This window comes from Lissotriton vulgaris, chromosome 1_1, assembly GCF_964263255.1.
Source record: "Lissotriton vulgaris chromosome 1_1, aLisVul1.2, whole genome shotgun sequence".
NCBI lineage: Eukaryota > Metazoa > Chordata > Amphibia > Caudata > Salamandridae > Lissotriton > Lissotriton vulgaris.
Window position 1 is genome coordinate 1,082,808,139 of NC_141685.1, and position 17,182 is coordinate 1,082,825,320.

The following is a 17,182-nucleotide window of genomic DNA, read 5'->3' on the forward strand; positions in this document are numbered from 1 at the left end:
CATTCAGCTATCCGGCTGGGACCCCGATGATGAAGCATGTCACCAACTAGCTTTGTGAGTGAGGGGTCTTCTAAAGACAAAGGATTGTCCCAGATCGGGTTGCAGGGCTTGCACCTCAATACCGTACTAAGGGCCAGATGTATCAAGGCTTTTGCGACTCGCAAAGGCCGAAAATCGCAGAATTTCGGCCTTTGCGACTCACAAACGGCCGATTTGCAATTTATTGATATGTATCAAAAAATCGCAATTTAAGGAATCGCAATTATTTGCGATTCTTTATTTTGCCATAGCATTTAAGGAATCGCAAATTTTGCGATTCCTTAAATGATATGTGTGACAAATTTTTGGTTTGCGAATTTGTGTTAAGAAATCGCAATTTACCACCAACTTGTAGTTGGTGTTAATTTGCGATTTATTTTAAAAATGCCCTAAGTGGCATTTGTAAGGGTGGCATGTGACACTCATACATGCCCATAGGGCATGTATGTGTGCCACATGCACACATATGTAGATTTGAGGGGTGTCTTTGAGACACCCCTGCACCCTTCAAATAATTCTCAAATTGCGATTAGCAAATTGCGAATTTGCAATTTGAGAATTATTGCACTATCATTTCTATGGGCCTCCTGGCCCATAGGAATGCATTGAAATTTATTCTTTATTTGCGAATTCGCAAAATGCGAATTCGCAAATAAAGAATAATAAGGAATCGCAAAAAAATTGTGATTTTGTACATACATACCGTTTTGCGAATTCTAAATAGCGATTCGCAAAAAATCGATATTTAGGATTCGCAAAACGGTATCTTGATACATCTGGCCCTAACTATATAGGTATTCAGTACCCTCAGAGGTTACTCCTTCATTTGTTTAATTACTGTACCCCAACCACCAGCAGTCCCCCACTTCCGATTTGCCCGTTACTGTACCCTAACAACCCGCTGCCCCCACCTTCTCTTTGCCCGTCACCACCCTCTCCCACCTGTCCACCGCTATTCATGCTGTCACACTACTGCTCTACCCCACCGACTCACCCGTATGCTGCCTGCCCCCTCCCCACCACCCTTTTACCTTAATTCTGCCTACCACCCCAACTCTACCCTCTGCCCTGCCCACCCCCATACACAACCCTGGCTTCTCCCCACTCTGTCTTTGACACTACTTGTCCACCCTACTGCCCTTCACCCCCAATTTGTCACACTATGCTTTCTTCCTTCCACCCCAGTGCACCCACCCTCAACCTTCACATTACCCTAAAACTCCACTGCCCTTCACCCCTATTGCCAAATACTTCTTCCGTTCACTGCCCTCAACCCCTATTGCCAGATACCTCTTCCCTCCACTGCCCTCCACCCCTATTGCCAGATACCTCTTCCCTCCACTGCCCTTCGCCCCATTCTTTCTCTGACACCTCTCTTGCACCCCCACTGCCATCACATCTATTCTGCCGGTACCCGGCCCTCTTCTCGCCTCCTCTCCTCCCTCCTCGTGCCCCCGCTCCCGTGTCCAGCGGGCTCTTCCCTTCCCTGCCGCCCGCTTCTTCTGCACTCTCCTGTTTCCACCTCTCCCTTGTGGCTCTCCCACCCGTCCACCGCTATTCATGCTGTCACACTACTGCTCTACCCCACCGACTAACCCGTATGCTGCCTGCCCCCTCCCCACCACCCTTTTACCTTAATTCTGCCTGCCCCCCCCCAACTCTACCCACTACCCTGCCCACCCCCATACACGACCCTGGCTTCTCCCCACTCTGTCTTTGACACTACTCATCCACCCTACTGCCCTTCACCCCCAATTTGTCACACTATGCTTCCTTCCTTCCACCCCAGTGCACCCACCCTCATTCTGTCACATTACTCTAAAACTCCACTGCCCTCTACCCCTATTGCCAAATACTTCTTCCCTCCACTGCCCTCCACCCCTATTGCCAGATACCTCTTCCCTCCACTGCCCTTCGCCCTCATTCTTTCTCTGACACCTCTCTTGCACCCCCACTGCCATTACATCTATTCTGCAGGTACCCGTCCCTCTTCTCGCCTCCTCTCCTCCCTCCTTGTGCCCCCGCTCCCGTGTCCAGTGGACCCTTCCCTTCCCTGCCCCCCGCTTCTTCTGCACTCCCCTGTTTCCGCCTCTCCCTTGTGGCTTCCCTCCACCTGGGGTCCGTGGTTTCTGCCCCACAGATTCCTTCATGCATCCTGTGCCCTCTGTCCTTTTCTCCCTCTCCTGGATGTTACTCCCCCCAGGTCTCCCCCACCACTCCATGCCCCCCCTTCCCTCCACACCTCCACCGGGACTGCCTCAGCCCACCCTCGGTGTGTTCAGTTCCCCGATGAGTGCTATTTCAATGCTGCTCCCTCCCCCCTCTTTTCTCTTTGACGCCCACGCGCTCTCTTTTCTCCCATTCTATCTTCCTCACTTCAGGCTTCCTGTTTCTTGACGCATCCTCCTCTGTCCCGCCCCCCCAGTCTGTGCTCCCCCAGCCCCAGGCCTTCCTCGTTCACTTCCCCACGTTCCTCTCATCCTCCTAGCCCTCTTGCTCATCCCTCCCCCCATTTCAAGAAGAGCTAGCAAGTGCCCCCCCCCTTCACTCACACCCCTCCACCATGTGTGAGGCCTCCACCCACTCCGGCTTCCCGTTTACAGCATTCGTGGGTCCATAATGTGGTGGGAAAAGCAAAACTACAAGTCAAAGAATGCAATGCACTGCTGCCTGAAAAGATAGGACTGGCTGAAAGTGTCACACATGGCATGGGCGATCTTTACGCTTTTGCCACCCTTGCATTTACTTCTCTCCCTTGGCAGCCCTTGCTTTCATTCTACCCTTCTATAATTACATCATCTTCTCCCCTACATCTCACATCCTCTTTTCTGATGTTTTAGTTCTCTTCTCTTCCTACACTCTCTCCTTTTTAGATGACCCACTCTCCACCTGTTCCCTCTTCAGGTATTCCATACTTCTCTCCCCATGCCCATCCTCTCCTTATTCCATCCATAGGTCGTTTTACTCCCCCTTTCTCTGCCCTCTCCTCCCCTTCTCTCTCTGGGGTACCTCCACTCACAGTTTCTTCTCTCTTCACCTCCTTATTTCCCTCTCTCCTCTCATATTTTACACTGTCCCTTGCATACGTTACCCCTCTCCTGTTCTCACCTTCCTTTCCATTTCAACTCTTCCCCCTCTGCCATCTGCACTCCTTCCTGCCTTCACAAACCTTTTATTGCTTCAATTTCCTTCCTTCCTTCCTCCCTCCACTCCTTACCCCTATATTCTGTCTCCACTCTCCTATTCTATTTTCTCTTCTCTTCTATTTGTTCTTTACTGCCCTCTTCTATTTCTTTGCGTCCCTCATGTCTCCCCCCCTTTAACATACTTTTCTTCTCCCTTCCCTCCATGCTCCTCTTTTCCTCGCCTCTCCTGCTCCCTCCTCCTGGGTCTCTGATACCTCTTGATTCCCTACACCCTTTACCCCATTCTCACCACAGCACCACTCAACACCACCACAGCATCACTCAGCGCCACCCCAGCATCACTCAGCACCACCACAGCACCACTCAGCACCACCACAGCACCACTCAACACCACCACATTATCACTCAGCACCACCACATATCACTCAGCATCACCACAGCATCACTCAGCATCACCACAGCATCACTCGGCACCACCACAGCATCACTCAGCACCACCACAGCATCACTCAGCACCACCACAGCACCACTCAGCACCACCACAGCACCACTCAGCACCACCACAGCACCACTCAGCACCACCACAGCATCACTCTGGAACACTACAGCATCACTCTGGAACACCACAGCATCACTATGCATTACTACAGCATTATTATGCACCACCACAGTATCACTCAGGGCCTCCACAGCATCACTCAGGGCCACCACAGCATCACTCAGGGGTACCACAACATCACTATGCGCTACCACAGCATCACTGAACGCCACAGCATCACTCGTCGCCACCACAACATCACTCTGCGCTATCACAGCATCAATCTGTGCAACCATTAAACAACTGGTTCAAATATGTTCTCTCAATGTTTCAAGCTTTATTACAAATGTCACAAAAAGATGTTAATATTTCACTTCTGTTCTTGGATTTTCGTCACAATAAAATACATTGAACATAATCTTCACAAAGTTATTTACAAAAGTTTAAGCTATTGCTATTATAAATTACAATACCTTTTATTTAAGTATTAATTATTTTTAAAAATTAAAAGCCACTGTTATTTGTAATATCAATACATCTAAGTCACGTAAATACAACACATATTGCATTACAAATGCTATAGGTGTCATATTTGCGAAAGGTATAATTATTGGCATTGTAAATGACAACGCTATTAATTTCGCTATTTTCAAAACTAACACATAAATAAAAAAATTGTCATTTACAATACCAATAGCTCAAACTTTCCTAATGCGAGACCTATTGCATTGCAAATGCTTGTTAATTTATAATTAAAAATTTGCTAACATTCGTGCCAAGATTTTTCAATTCTATTAAGGACAGGAGGCGAGGATTATGCTTTCTCTATTTCTTTACTGGGAAAAAACAGCAGCCAATCAGTACACAGTAAAGACGAAAACTGCAATACCCATGAGTACTTAGATAGTATAAATAGGGTCGCAGAGGTCATACCTTCCTCTTTCTTTGTCAATACAGGTAAGTCATGAAGTCAAAAACATAGAAGGAAAAACCAAGGATCCATGAAGAACATCCGGCCGCAGGACATCCACAAGGCAATCAAACAGGCAAATCCAATGACCAGAGAGACAAGCCACAGCAGCAGTTGCAGAAGCCGGATCCAAAGCTCATTTGAGGTCGGAACCTGAAACAGTAAGCAAAGTCGTAATACCTACACCCAAACTTAACGAAGGCAAAAATCAAGAGAGGGCGGGACAAATTGCATAAAACATTTCATAATAAAGACATAAGCAAGTCAGATCATAACAGTAGAATAATGCAATATCACTTAGAATAGCAAGGGTGGGATAATCCTCGCCTCCTGTCCTTAATAGAATTGAAAATTCTTGGCACGAATGTTAGCAAATTTTTAATTCTATGGCAGGACGGAGGCTCGGATTATGCTTGTTCAAAGCTTATCCACCACAACAGATGCAACATCAACAATTGGTTTAAAATAAAAAGTCTTGAACACTGATTCAGATGACCAATCCGCAGCCTTCATGATGTCATGAAGGCTAGCACCCATTGAAAAGCCTTGGAAGCCATCCCCCCCTAGCGGAGTGAGCACCAAACATGGCAACATCAATGCCCGCCTCCTGCATGAGCCAACGAAGCCAACGTGCCATAGTTGCAGGAGTAACAGGCTTGAAAGGCTTCTGCAAAGCAATAAGAAGTTGCCCTTGGAAATCATGTCTGATACACTGAACCACACACAAATGAGGATTGTGAGGAAACGAGGGATAAGAAACGGATGAGGTATTACATTTCGTCCGTCTAGAAATAACAAAAGTGACACCCTCCGGTGAAAAAGTGCGACCGGCAAGGTCTAAAGCCCGCACATCAGAAACCCGTTTGCAGGAGATGAAACACAGAAGCATAGTGAGCTTGGCTGAAAGTTGTTTACGGGTCAAGAAAGGATTGGAGGGCCAAGACGAAAGAAACCGCAAAACCACAGACACATCCCACAAGGCAACGTACTTGGGACAAGGAGGTTTTACCATCCTAATGCCTTTAACCAATTTAGAAATCAAGGGATGTTCTCCAGCAGGTTTGCCATCAATCGGAACATGACCTGCCGAAATGGCAGAACGGAAATTGTTCACAGTACTATAAGCCAGACCCCACGAGGACAAAGAAGCCAGAAAGTTACTAATCAGAGCGAGATCCACTGAAAAGGGATCCACTGACCGTTGTGCGCACCAAGCACACCAGCGTTTCCAACTGGACGAATAACGCTTACGTGTGTTGGGAGCCCAAGCTTCATTGATAAATCGGGTAGAGTCTCCCGATAATCCCGGGACTTGCCAGCGTCCCCCAAAATCCTCCAAGCCACCAACAGAAGTTGACCCGACAAAACCAGAGGGTGAGGATTGTGCAGAGGATCCAAAAGAAGGTTCCACCTGTGTGGAAGGATGAACGGCGTCGAGCAACTCATCTCCAGAAGAACTGGAAACCACGCCTGGGTCCTCCAAAGAGGGGTGATCAGAATGAGTTCCGACGAGAACTGACATACCCGGGCGAGAACCCGGGGAATCATCAAGAATGGGGGAAACGCATAGCACAGAGATGGAGGCCAAGGCTTGAGAAAAGTATCCGTCGCCAGGGCTTCCGGATCCGGGTGCCAGCTGAAGAATTGGGGAAGCGAGGCGTTCAGACGAGAAGCGAACAGATCCAGATGACAAGACCCCCAGATGAGAATCAATTTCCGAAAGACCCGAGGGTGAAGCCTCCAATCGCTGAAGTCGTGGAGATGTCGAGAATTCCAGTCCGCAATCTGATTGCAAGAACCCGGCAGGTATTCTGCAATAACTGTGATCCTGCGTTGCAGACACAGGTGCCAAAAGTCTTTCGCAATCTCTGAAAGAAGCTTGGACTTGGTACCCCCCAGTTTGTTCACGTAACGAACTGCAGAAATGTTGTCCATCCTGAGAAGAATGCAGCAGTTCGTCTGTTGAGGGGAAAGGCCCCGAATTGCAAAGGAACCAGCTAGAAGTTCCAGGCAATTGATGTGTAAAGACAGCTCCTCCTGTGACCAACGACCCCCCGTTGTCACTGAACCGCATCGGGCTCCCAAACCCCAAAGGCTGGCATTGGACTCGATCACAACATCGGGAGTCTTCCCGAACAGCGCCCGGCCGTTCCAAGATTCCATGTGGTCCAGCCACCACAACATCTCCGTGCGAGCATCCTCCGACAGGGGAACATGATCTGAATATCGCAGACCCTTCTGAAGATGTCTGATCTTGAGGCGATGAAGCGCCCGATAATGCAGAGGACCCGGAAAGACAGGAGGTCTACAATGCGGGCCACCGATCGCAAGGTAACAGTCTGTTTGGGAAGAAGGAGACGCAAGTCCCTCTTGATAGACCTGATTTTCTGTCCGGGAAGAAGGAGTTGGCATGAGACAGAGTCTATCCGAAAGCCCAGGAAATCCATCGACTGAGATGGAATAAAGTCGGATTTTTGAGGATTCACCAGGAAACCCAAAGATTGTAACAGATCGATGGACCATTGCAAATGAGAACGGAGAAGGAGGGGACACTGTGCCAAGAGAAGGACATCGTCCAAATAAACAATCAGACGGACTCCGCGTGATCTCAGAGATTCCATCACAGGACGAAGAAGCTTCGTGAAACACCACGCTGCTGAAGAAAGGCCGAAAGGAAGAACCTTGTACTCATACCAAGTTCCTAACTATTGAAATTGTAGATAATGACGATGAGGGGCATATATTGGCACTGAGAGATAAGCATCTTTGAGATCTAGACGAACCATCCAGTCGCCCTCTTGCAGCAAGTCTCGCAGAAGATGGGTGCCCTCCATTTTGAAATGGTGGTAGACTACCCCGCCGTTGAAATCCTTTAGATTGAGGACCAAACGAGACCCGCCCCCTTTTTTCTGTACGAGAAAAACATTGCTGATGAAACCTCTGGGATGAGGAATCGTGGGCACAATGGCCCCTTTGGACAGAAGAGAGGCGATCTCTGCGGAGATAACCTCTTGATCTTGTAGGGAAAAAACAAGAGGGAACAGCCGAGGATGCTGGAGAGGGCGAGAGTAAAACTCCATCTTGAACCCCTGTACCGTTTCCAGCACCCAGGCATCTTTGGAGATCAATTGCCAATTGTGGAGAAAAGATTGCACTCTGCCCCCCAAAACCACATCTGAAGCGAGAATCAAGCTCACCTGAGGCGGAATCAGGACGTCCTCCCTGGTTACCGTTGTAACCTCCTTTTCCGTAATTGCCTCTACCCTTCTTGGAGGGATAGAAAGAAGACTTGTTGCTGGAATAGGTCTGGTTTCCACGCTGGGACTTATTGCCTCGCTGCGAGGCCTGCTCAGCTCCACAGCCGGACGAACGTCCCCTTCGTCCGGCCCTTCCAAAAAGAGGACGAAAAGCTTGACGGAGGTTGGCTTGGGCCTTATCCAGCCCACTGAAGGTGGAAACGAACTGCGTCAACTCTTTCAGGAAAGGAGCTCCGAAAAGTAAGCCTTGAGCCTGGGGACCTGATTCCGAGGAAGCCAGGTCGGTCAACCTGGGGTCCAGCTTCATGAGGATAGAACGGCGTCGTTCTGAAGAAAGAGCGCAATTTGCATTGCCAAGAATGCAAACGGCGCGTTGGGACCACCCAACCAGCTTGTCTGGGTCAATTAATGCACCTGATTCCTTGGCTCGGTAGGCCATATCCAAGATTTTAGTGAGCTGTCCCAACATATCTAAGAGTTTATCTTTACATGAACGCCAAGAACGATCCAAACCCTTAGTAGGATCCTTCGCATATTTCTTCATGTAGGTAATCATTGTCGGATCCACTTCAGGAGTAAGAGCTAACTTGTTGGAAAGATCAGGACGAGAGCACTCAGAGCGTAAACGCGCTCGCACCTCCTTCTTAAAAGGGGTGTGAATATGATCCTGAACATATTCTGCTACCTCAGGAGAGGGCAGCCAAGAAAAAGAATTCGGATGCACTATATCCGCAGGGTCAAAAGTCAAAACTTGAGGATTTGAAGGGGCATCCACAAAATGCTCCTTTCTAGCCTTTTTTGAAGGAGGCGGCTTCGGCGGTTCAGAAGAAGAAGATGAAGAGGACGAACCGTCATCTGAAGCCGAAGAAGGAGAGTCACGTGGTGGAGCAGAACGTTTCTTAGCTCTCGGCGCTGAAGATAAAGACTTCGCCAACTTAACAAAGTCTAAACGATGTGGGTTTTTAGGCGACTTCCCACTGCGCCCAGAGGAAGGAGGCAGCCAGCCCTGTTGGGCAGCATAGTCAGACAAATGTTTCTTCAAAGGCGCAATCGCCTGAAACAATGCTTGACCCATGAAGTCGTCCATGGAAGCGGAAGGTTCCTCTTCATTATAATATTCGCACCCATCATCATCATAATAGTCAGCCATAGCGTCAAAAGTAGAACAACAGTGCCCACTGTATGAAAGGAACGAATTCCAAAGTATTTGAAAGGCCAAAGCCAAATTTGGGGGAGTGGAACCCCTAATGCAAGCAAGTAAGTCAAACCTGACAAGCAGGGTACAATTTGTAGAAAGTGGAGGGAGGGCTTGCACCAAAAAGCAATTCAACCACTCTAGGCAGAGCCTATGCAATAATTTTACAACCCTGTAATTCAATTATCTAAATAGGGGCGTAACGGGGCTCAAGCGGCAGGTAAAGAACAGGGCACGGCAAAACAGAAGCTCCAAATTCCTCGAATGCCTCAGGGAATGACAAGCGCCTCAGAAATGCGCGTCATCAGAACCAAAACAAACGCTGACGCGCATGCGCGAACAGCAGACAGCCGATAGGAGGGACGCGCGACACACGCGCGTCTCCCCAGCCCCTGAAAAACCTCCCGCTCCACTGAAAACAAGGAGGCGACACCGCGCGTCCAGAAGAGAGGCGAACACACACGCTCTCCCAAAAAGCGGCCGAAGCCGAAACCAACACAGCCGCGGAAGACTGCAGAGAATGACACACCGAACGCGCCGCAAATGTAAACAAGCAAGCGCGAATGAAAGCCAAATAAGCACGCAAAGTGTTGGCAATTACACAACAAAGCAGTACAGCAAACAGTGAGTAAGAATAGTAAATGCACTTAACTGGCTGCGAAGCAGCAAAGAAAGAGGAAGTTATGACCTCTATGAGCCTCGCTGAGCCTCCCGCCTTCGGGCCACGCCCCCCGCCGCCGATCATCGTCCCCGTATCCCTGCATTGCGCTCCTTCGTTTAGATTGTGTTGTACTTGTATTTTGCATTTAATTTGCTCTGTATTTTCATTCCTTGTCTCCCTGTGTTTGCTTCTCTGTCCCCCCCCCTGTGCTGCTGTCCCCTGCGCGCCCGCTCCCCGCCTCCTGCTTCCCGCCGGCGGAAGTGCTGACACGCCCCCTTCCTCCCCGCTCCCGCCTCCCAGCTGCTCCGCCCACCCTGCACTTCGCCATAAATGGCGACCGTGCGAACACGCAGCGGGCGCGCCGATTGTGCGCCGAAGGCGCGCCAAAGGCAAGCCCGTCTGCGCCTGTCCGCGCCTGGACCACGCCCAGTGCCAGCCCCCCTGGCCCCCGCAGCCGCCAGCCCACCCGCCGGACCTACAGCTCTACCGAACTCAATGCACTCAACGCCGGCCGATTCCCGGGTTGCTACTGAGCCACCCCGAGACACACCCACGGACCCTTCTGCTGCAACTCCTGCAAGTTCACCTGCATCCGGACCTGCACTACTCCAGCACCGACCAAGACCAAGACGAGCAACAGCAGCAGCCACCTGAAATGCATCCTGCTCAACAACCGCTCCGTCCACAGACACGCCATCGAGCTCTGGAACCTGCTCAACACAACTTCACCAGACGTCGCCTTCCTCACGGAAACCTGGATGAACGCCTCTTCAGCGCCCGACATCGCCATCCCAGACGACTACAAGATCATCCGAAGGGACCGCATCAACCAGACCGGAGGAGGCATCGCCATCATCCACAAGAACACCATCCGCATCACGACCAACACCGACAACACCCTCGCACCCGCCGAGCACCTGCACTTCCAGGTCCACATCAACCCCAAGACCACCCTCAGAGGCACCCTCATCTACAGACCCCCGGGACCACGCACACAATTCAGCGAAGACATCGCCGACTTCATCAGCCCACACGCCCTCCCCTCCGCTGACTACATCCTCCTCGGGGACCTCAACTTCCACCTGGAGAACAACAGCGACCGCAACACCACCACCCTGCTGGACAATGTAACGCCCTGAACGTCTCAGGATCGTTTAACAGACACGATAATGAGGACGCAACCACTTGTGAAGGGTTAGTTATTTTAATGAAGGCACAAATAATACAAAGAGTAAACAAAAGTTATAGTCACTGGAATCCTCCAGGCTAAGTACGTTACCAACCCACAGCACGGATGGTCCTAACCGTCCTCTGCATATACGCCGTTCCCGGCGTATGCCAACAGAGGGCAGAAATGAAATGGCCGACAATGCCAATCGGTAGGCTGTGAGGGGCACGAAGAGTGTTGGGGAGAATCGAGGAGTCAGGGAAGCACCCAGCCGGGGTCTCTACCTGAAGGGAGCAGCCGCTCAACCTCTTCCTCAGACTGCACCGGGACGCGGAGTCACCTCCTGGTGATGCGTCACCGATACCCCAATCAAAAGCAAGAAGACTGAACCGAGAGCAGCCGCTCGATCGATCCTGTGGACTTCCGAGTCTGTAACGCGGCAAACACCTCCTGGTGTGCGTTACAGCTGGCAGTCCCTGTATCTCTGGTCGGGCTGGGAGTTACGACTCCAACCAGCATAAGCGCCACTGCGCTTTGACTCAGCCGAGTCAAAAAGCGAAGCTCAATGGTTGACCGGTAGAGCTTCCGGGTCCTTCACAGGTGACGATGGGGCAAGACACGGCCCAGGGAGTAACGACTCGACCTACCTCCGTTCTTGCCTTACTGGAGCACCACTCCGGAACGCTGCTCTTCACGAAGCAGGTACGTCGGTGTAAACACAATATCCGACAGCGTTGTACCTCCCGGTTCCTCCCTTTATAGGGCGTGTTTTCCTTGAGTTATGTAACAGCTCTCCTGTTTACATAAGGGCGTGTTTTCCTTGAGTTATGTAACAGCTCTCCTGTTTACATAAGGGCGTGTTTTCCTTGAGTTATGTAACAGCTCTCCTGTTTACATAACCTCTCAACCACTAAGCATCCTGGGAGATGTAGTCCGTTTTCGCTGGTTACCGTTTTCCTCCCCTCGCATGACAGGAATTCTTGACAGTACATCCTCCCTCTCAGCGGCTCCCCACGGGGCCAGCGCTGGCAGGAAAACGCCGATGGAACAAGGAGACCAAGCGCGGAGCATGAACCCTGTAATGGCTGGATTTTCTGTTTAGATGGGATCAGCCCCCAGGGGCCCCTGTGACCCAGCCAAAACGTACTCACCTTCCGTCCTCAGGACTCCTCTATATCCAGGCACCTGGTACCTACCTGAGGATAGGGAACTCGCAATATACAAGCTCATATTATTAAGAACACCACTAAATCTATAGGGATACTAAGAATACTCACTGATTACTAGGGATATCCATACCCTACACCACACTTATTCACATCAGTTGGTCTCGCGGCCACCCTGACCCAGACCGTTCTACCCTAGGGCAGATCTGACACACAATCTGGTGCGTCTACACACGGGCCTGCAGAACCCAATGCTCCCTTTTCCAAACAGTTCGCGATCCTGCGAAACTTACACACTAGTTCCACTACCTAGTGCTCTCATTTATTTAAGCCACAATCTGGTGGATTTACACGACAGTATCCTTCCTGTCGCTCTCATTAACGCCGCATATCAACGACGACCACATTCCTATGAACACCTATACATATATATATATATATATTGGGATATTATCTCAGCTGTCTACTCGGGATGAAACTACAATAATAACTTTGATTGTGGGTCCAGATTATTGTGTATTACCTGCTCTTGGCATCAAAGGTCCACTCACTCCCTATTTATGTGATCACCACTTACCTGATTGGGATTACTCATCCATTCATGCATCTAATGCTCACCTAGGAGCTTCATTTACCTTCAGTGAACAAGAATAGGGGCTACACACCAGTTTGTTATAAACTGGGGGTCTTTTATTACAGTAATATAAACATTAATACAAATCTAACAAAGGCTATAGGTAGAACACACCGCTTGAAAGAGAAAAGATTACACATAACAGGAACACTCCGCTGAAAGGGAAAAGATTAAGTGTAGCTAATGTGATGAAAACAATATCACCTGATTAGTGTGAAGTCTTGTTCTAGCTGTCATCTGGGTTCCTCTCTCGTCTGTGCCTTGGCTCATCTCATGCTCTCTCTCTCTCCTGCACTCTTGGGTACACCTCTGCGCTGATCGCTCTGTCTCTGAACTCCTCTCCCCCACACGAACTGTCTCTCCACCTTGCGTCTTCACTCTTAAGGGTTCCTGCCGCTCTGATCACCGTTCATTCTACTATCTTATTCGCTTTATCTCTGCGCCAATGTCCAATTCCATCTGCTCCCATAGGTTAATCCACGAGCTCTCCTCTATCTCTTCTAAAAGGCATTACTTCAGACTCCAGCTATTCACACTTCCTCCTGATAAGCAACTGCTTCTGACTGCTTCCTTCAGTTCCAGCTCACTATTCAACTCAGCTCTTCTCCAGATTGAACCCTCTCTCTCTCTCTCTGCCAACTCCACTCCACTGCTCTCCTCTCTGCTGGACTCTCTCCTCGACTGCCCTCTGACTGACTGACTGACTCCGCCTCTGCACTTCACAAATATAGAATGCTGTTTCCTCATGGAAAGTTCCATCCATCAGCCCACCGCTTACCAGGTCTCTGCATCACCTCGCATCAAGGACACACACCAGCCGGCCGGCCTTTTGTTGTGTCTTCTACACAGAGAATAATACAGCCTACCGATAAGGGCCGGCCCAGACCGGTTCTCTCCAAGTGGAAAACAGCCTTAACTATAAACTTCGCCTTTGCCCTGAAAAGCCTCTCTGCTTCCATCAAGATGGAGTCTCTCTAGCTTTAGGCCTGAAAGGGGTGAAATGCTCCTTAGCTCTGTCAGAATACCTACATGAACCATACCAATATGTCTAATATGTCAAAGCCAATAGGCAATAGACAGGTTAAAGTCAAGAATAAAGGCATATTAAGCAGCTATCCTCTTCTAGGTCTGGAAAAAGGGCTTAAAAGGGCCAACACAGGCTAAGAATGCCTATACTAGATGCGAGCAAGAATAATGATCTATTATCACTGCTAAATAAAGCCAAAAACCCTGCCATAACAAACCCCTTCAGCCGGTTCCCATGATTGCTCCTCCGGGCCATAGCCTTTCCACGCAACCAGATACCACAGCTTCCCCCTGCGCCATTTGGACGCCAGTATGCCCGACACTTCATACTCCACCTCCGACTCCACGCATACCGGCCTAGGTGTCCCAGACGGCTTGGAGGGTGCTGGTTTGAGCAATGATACATGAAAGACAGGGTGTATCCGCAATGACTGGGGCAAGCACACCTTCACGTTCACGGGACCCATACACTTGGCAATTCGATAAGGGCCCATGTACTTGGGATGGAACACACTGTTCTTTCGAAACCTCATGTTTCTTGTGGATATCCAGACGTAGTCTCCAGTGCGGTACAGTGGCCCGGGCCTTCTCTTCCTGTCTGCCGCAGCCTTGTATCTTCTCTTGGCCTCTATTAGGACAGCCCTTGAGCGCATCAACGTGTCTTTTATGTGTGCCACCCTGTCCGCTGTGGCGGGGATCCTGTCCTCTCTGAACGGATGTAGAAATGGCAAGAACCTGGGATGTTGGCCATAGTTGCTATAGAACGGAGATGACTGTGTGGAGCTGTGAGTGGCGTTGTTGTAGGCTATCTCTGCAACCGATAGCAAGTTGACCCATTCTTCCCTGCCCTGGTCCACAAAACATCGCAGATACTGTTTGAGCGTTTGGTTCAGGCGCTCGGTTTGGCCGTCCGTTTGAGGGTGGTAGCTGGTGGACAGGGCGGTCTTAACATGCAGCGCAGTGCACCAAGTCTTCCAGAATTGTGCAGTAAACTGCGACCCCTGGTCCGACACGATCACCCCAGGTAATTCATGCAGTCGTACCACATTCTTTAGGAGTAGTGACGCCAATTCCCCGGCCGTAGGGACTCTCTTGCCCCATTTTCGTCAAGTAATCCACCACCACCAGTATTGCCGTCATCCCCTGGTCTACCGGTAGGCCCACCACGAAGTCCAGTGATATGCTATCCCATGGTCTATCCGGGGTTGGAAGTGGATGTAAGAGCCCTTGGGTTCGGCCATGGTCGGCCTTCATGGTAGCACACGTAGGACACTCCTGTCCCCACCTCCTGACATCCACTCTCATGGTTGGCCACCAGAAATGCCGTCCCATGCTAGCCACCGTTTTTTCAAAGCCCAAATGACCTGCGCATGGAGAGTCATGGCACCAGATGAATGCTTGTTTCCTTAGCCTAGGCGTGGGTATCAATAGGCACCTGCCCTTCAGGGGGTATCCCGTCCTTCAGCTGCCATTCTCTGTGACTGAGGAGCCACCTCCGCCATGCGAATGACCTGATCCCTCTCTTTATTCCCCTCAGGAAAGTATCCGGTTGGATAACCCCCAATACCATCCTCGGGGAAATGATGGAATGCTCGGTCGCAGGCAATGGTTCCTTAACTGCAGATTGACGGGACAGGGCGTCCGCCTTCCGTTTTTCCGTCCCCGGCCGATATGTCATGCGGAAGTTGAACCCCGCAAAGAAGATCATCCACCGCAGCTGCCTGGGAGAAAGGTGTCTTGTGGCCGTCATGAACTGTAGGTTCCGATGGTCCGTGTACACCGATACCACATGTCTTGCCCCCATCAACCAATGCCTCCATTCGGTGAAGGCGTCCTTGATTGCGAGAAGCTCCTTCTCCGCAACATGGTAGTTGCGTTCGGCGTCGTTGAGTTTGCGGGACATGTATGCAACGGGATGAAGCACCCCTGTGTCGTGGTTGCGTTGGGACAAGATAGCCCCCAGCGCCACATCCAATGCGTCCGCTTCCACCACGTAGGGGAGATCCGGATCGGGGTGAGCCAACACCGGCGCCTTACCAAAGGCGCTTTTCAGGGCCTCAAAGGCTGTGTTCGCTTCAGGGGACCAGACAAACTCCTTGGACTTCCTCAGTAGCTGTGTGATTGGGGCCACCAATCCTGAAAATCCATCTATAAACCGCCTGTAAAAGTTGGCGAAGCCAATGAAACTTTGGACGTCCTTCACGCTTTGGGGCACCGGCCATTCTTTCACCGCCTTGATCTTTCGTTCTGCCATCTCCTGTCCCTCTGGACTCAGCATCACTCCGAGGAATTCCACGGATGTGACGTGGAAGTCACACTTGCTGAGTTTACAAAACAGCATGTTTTCCCTCAGCTTTTGGAGCACAGCTTTGACGTGGTGTACGTGCTCCTCCACACTGGACGAATAGATGAGGATGTCGTCGATATATACGACCACGTAGATATCACACTCCTCTCTGAATACCTCATTCAGAAAGTACTGAAAGGCTGCCGGGGCGTTGCACAGACCGAACGGCATGACGAGGTACTCAAAAAGGCCGAACCTGGTCTTAAAGGCGGTCTTCCACTCGTCTCCGTCCCTCATGCGTACCAGATGGTATGCCCCTTTCAAATCCAACTTGGTGTAGATACGAGCTTTCTTGACCTGTTCCAGAAGTACACTGATGAGAGGCAAGGGGTACCGATTTTTTATGGTTATCGCATTCAATGCCCTAAAGTCCACACAGGCTCTCAGCTCCCCATTAGTCTTCGGGATGAAGAAGAGTGGCGAGGCGGCCGGAGACTTGGACGGGCGGATGAATCCTAGCTTGAGGAGTTTATCCAGGTACCCCCGGAGATGCACGTTTTCAGGCTCCGTCAGGGCATACAGCCTGCCGCTGGGAACGCTGGCCCCTGGCACCAGGTCGATCTGGCAGTCAAACTGTCTATGTGGTGGTAGCACTTCCGCCTTCACCTCATCAAATACATCCTCAAAACTGTGATAAGCCTGGGGGAGAGCCACATCTTTTTCTGCCGCTGTAGCCACCGTCTGACTCCCGCTCTCATCTGCGTCAAAGGGATTCCGTTCGTATTCCACAATGCAGGGTGCAATACGGTGACGTCATTTTGATGTGATGTGTTGGCCAATCCACAGAGGGGTTGTGTTTCTGTAGCCACGGCAATCCCAATATGACGCCATATTGGGGCGCTCGGATGATGTTAAAATCGATTTGTTCCAAATGGTTCCTCCCATATCTCATCGGAAGGACCCCCGTGTGCTGCCCGATGGGCCCCGTCACCAATCGCCTTCCGTCTACAGCATAGACGTCTTCGGGTACAGCTTTGGGAAGAAGCACTAGCCCTAGCCTGCATGCCTCGTTGTGCTCCATAAACATGCCAGTGG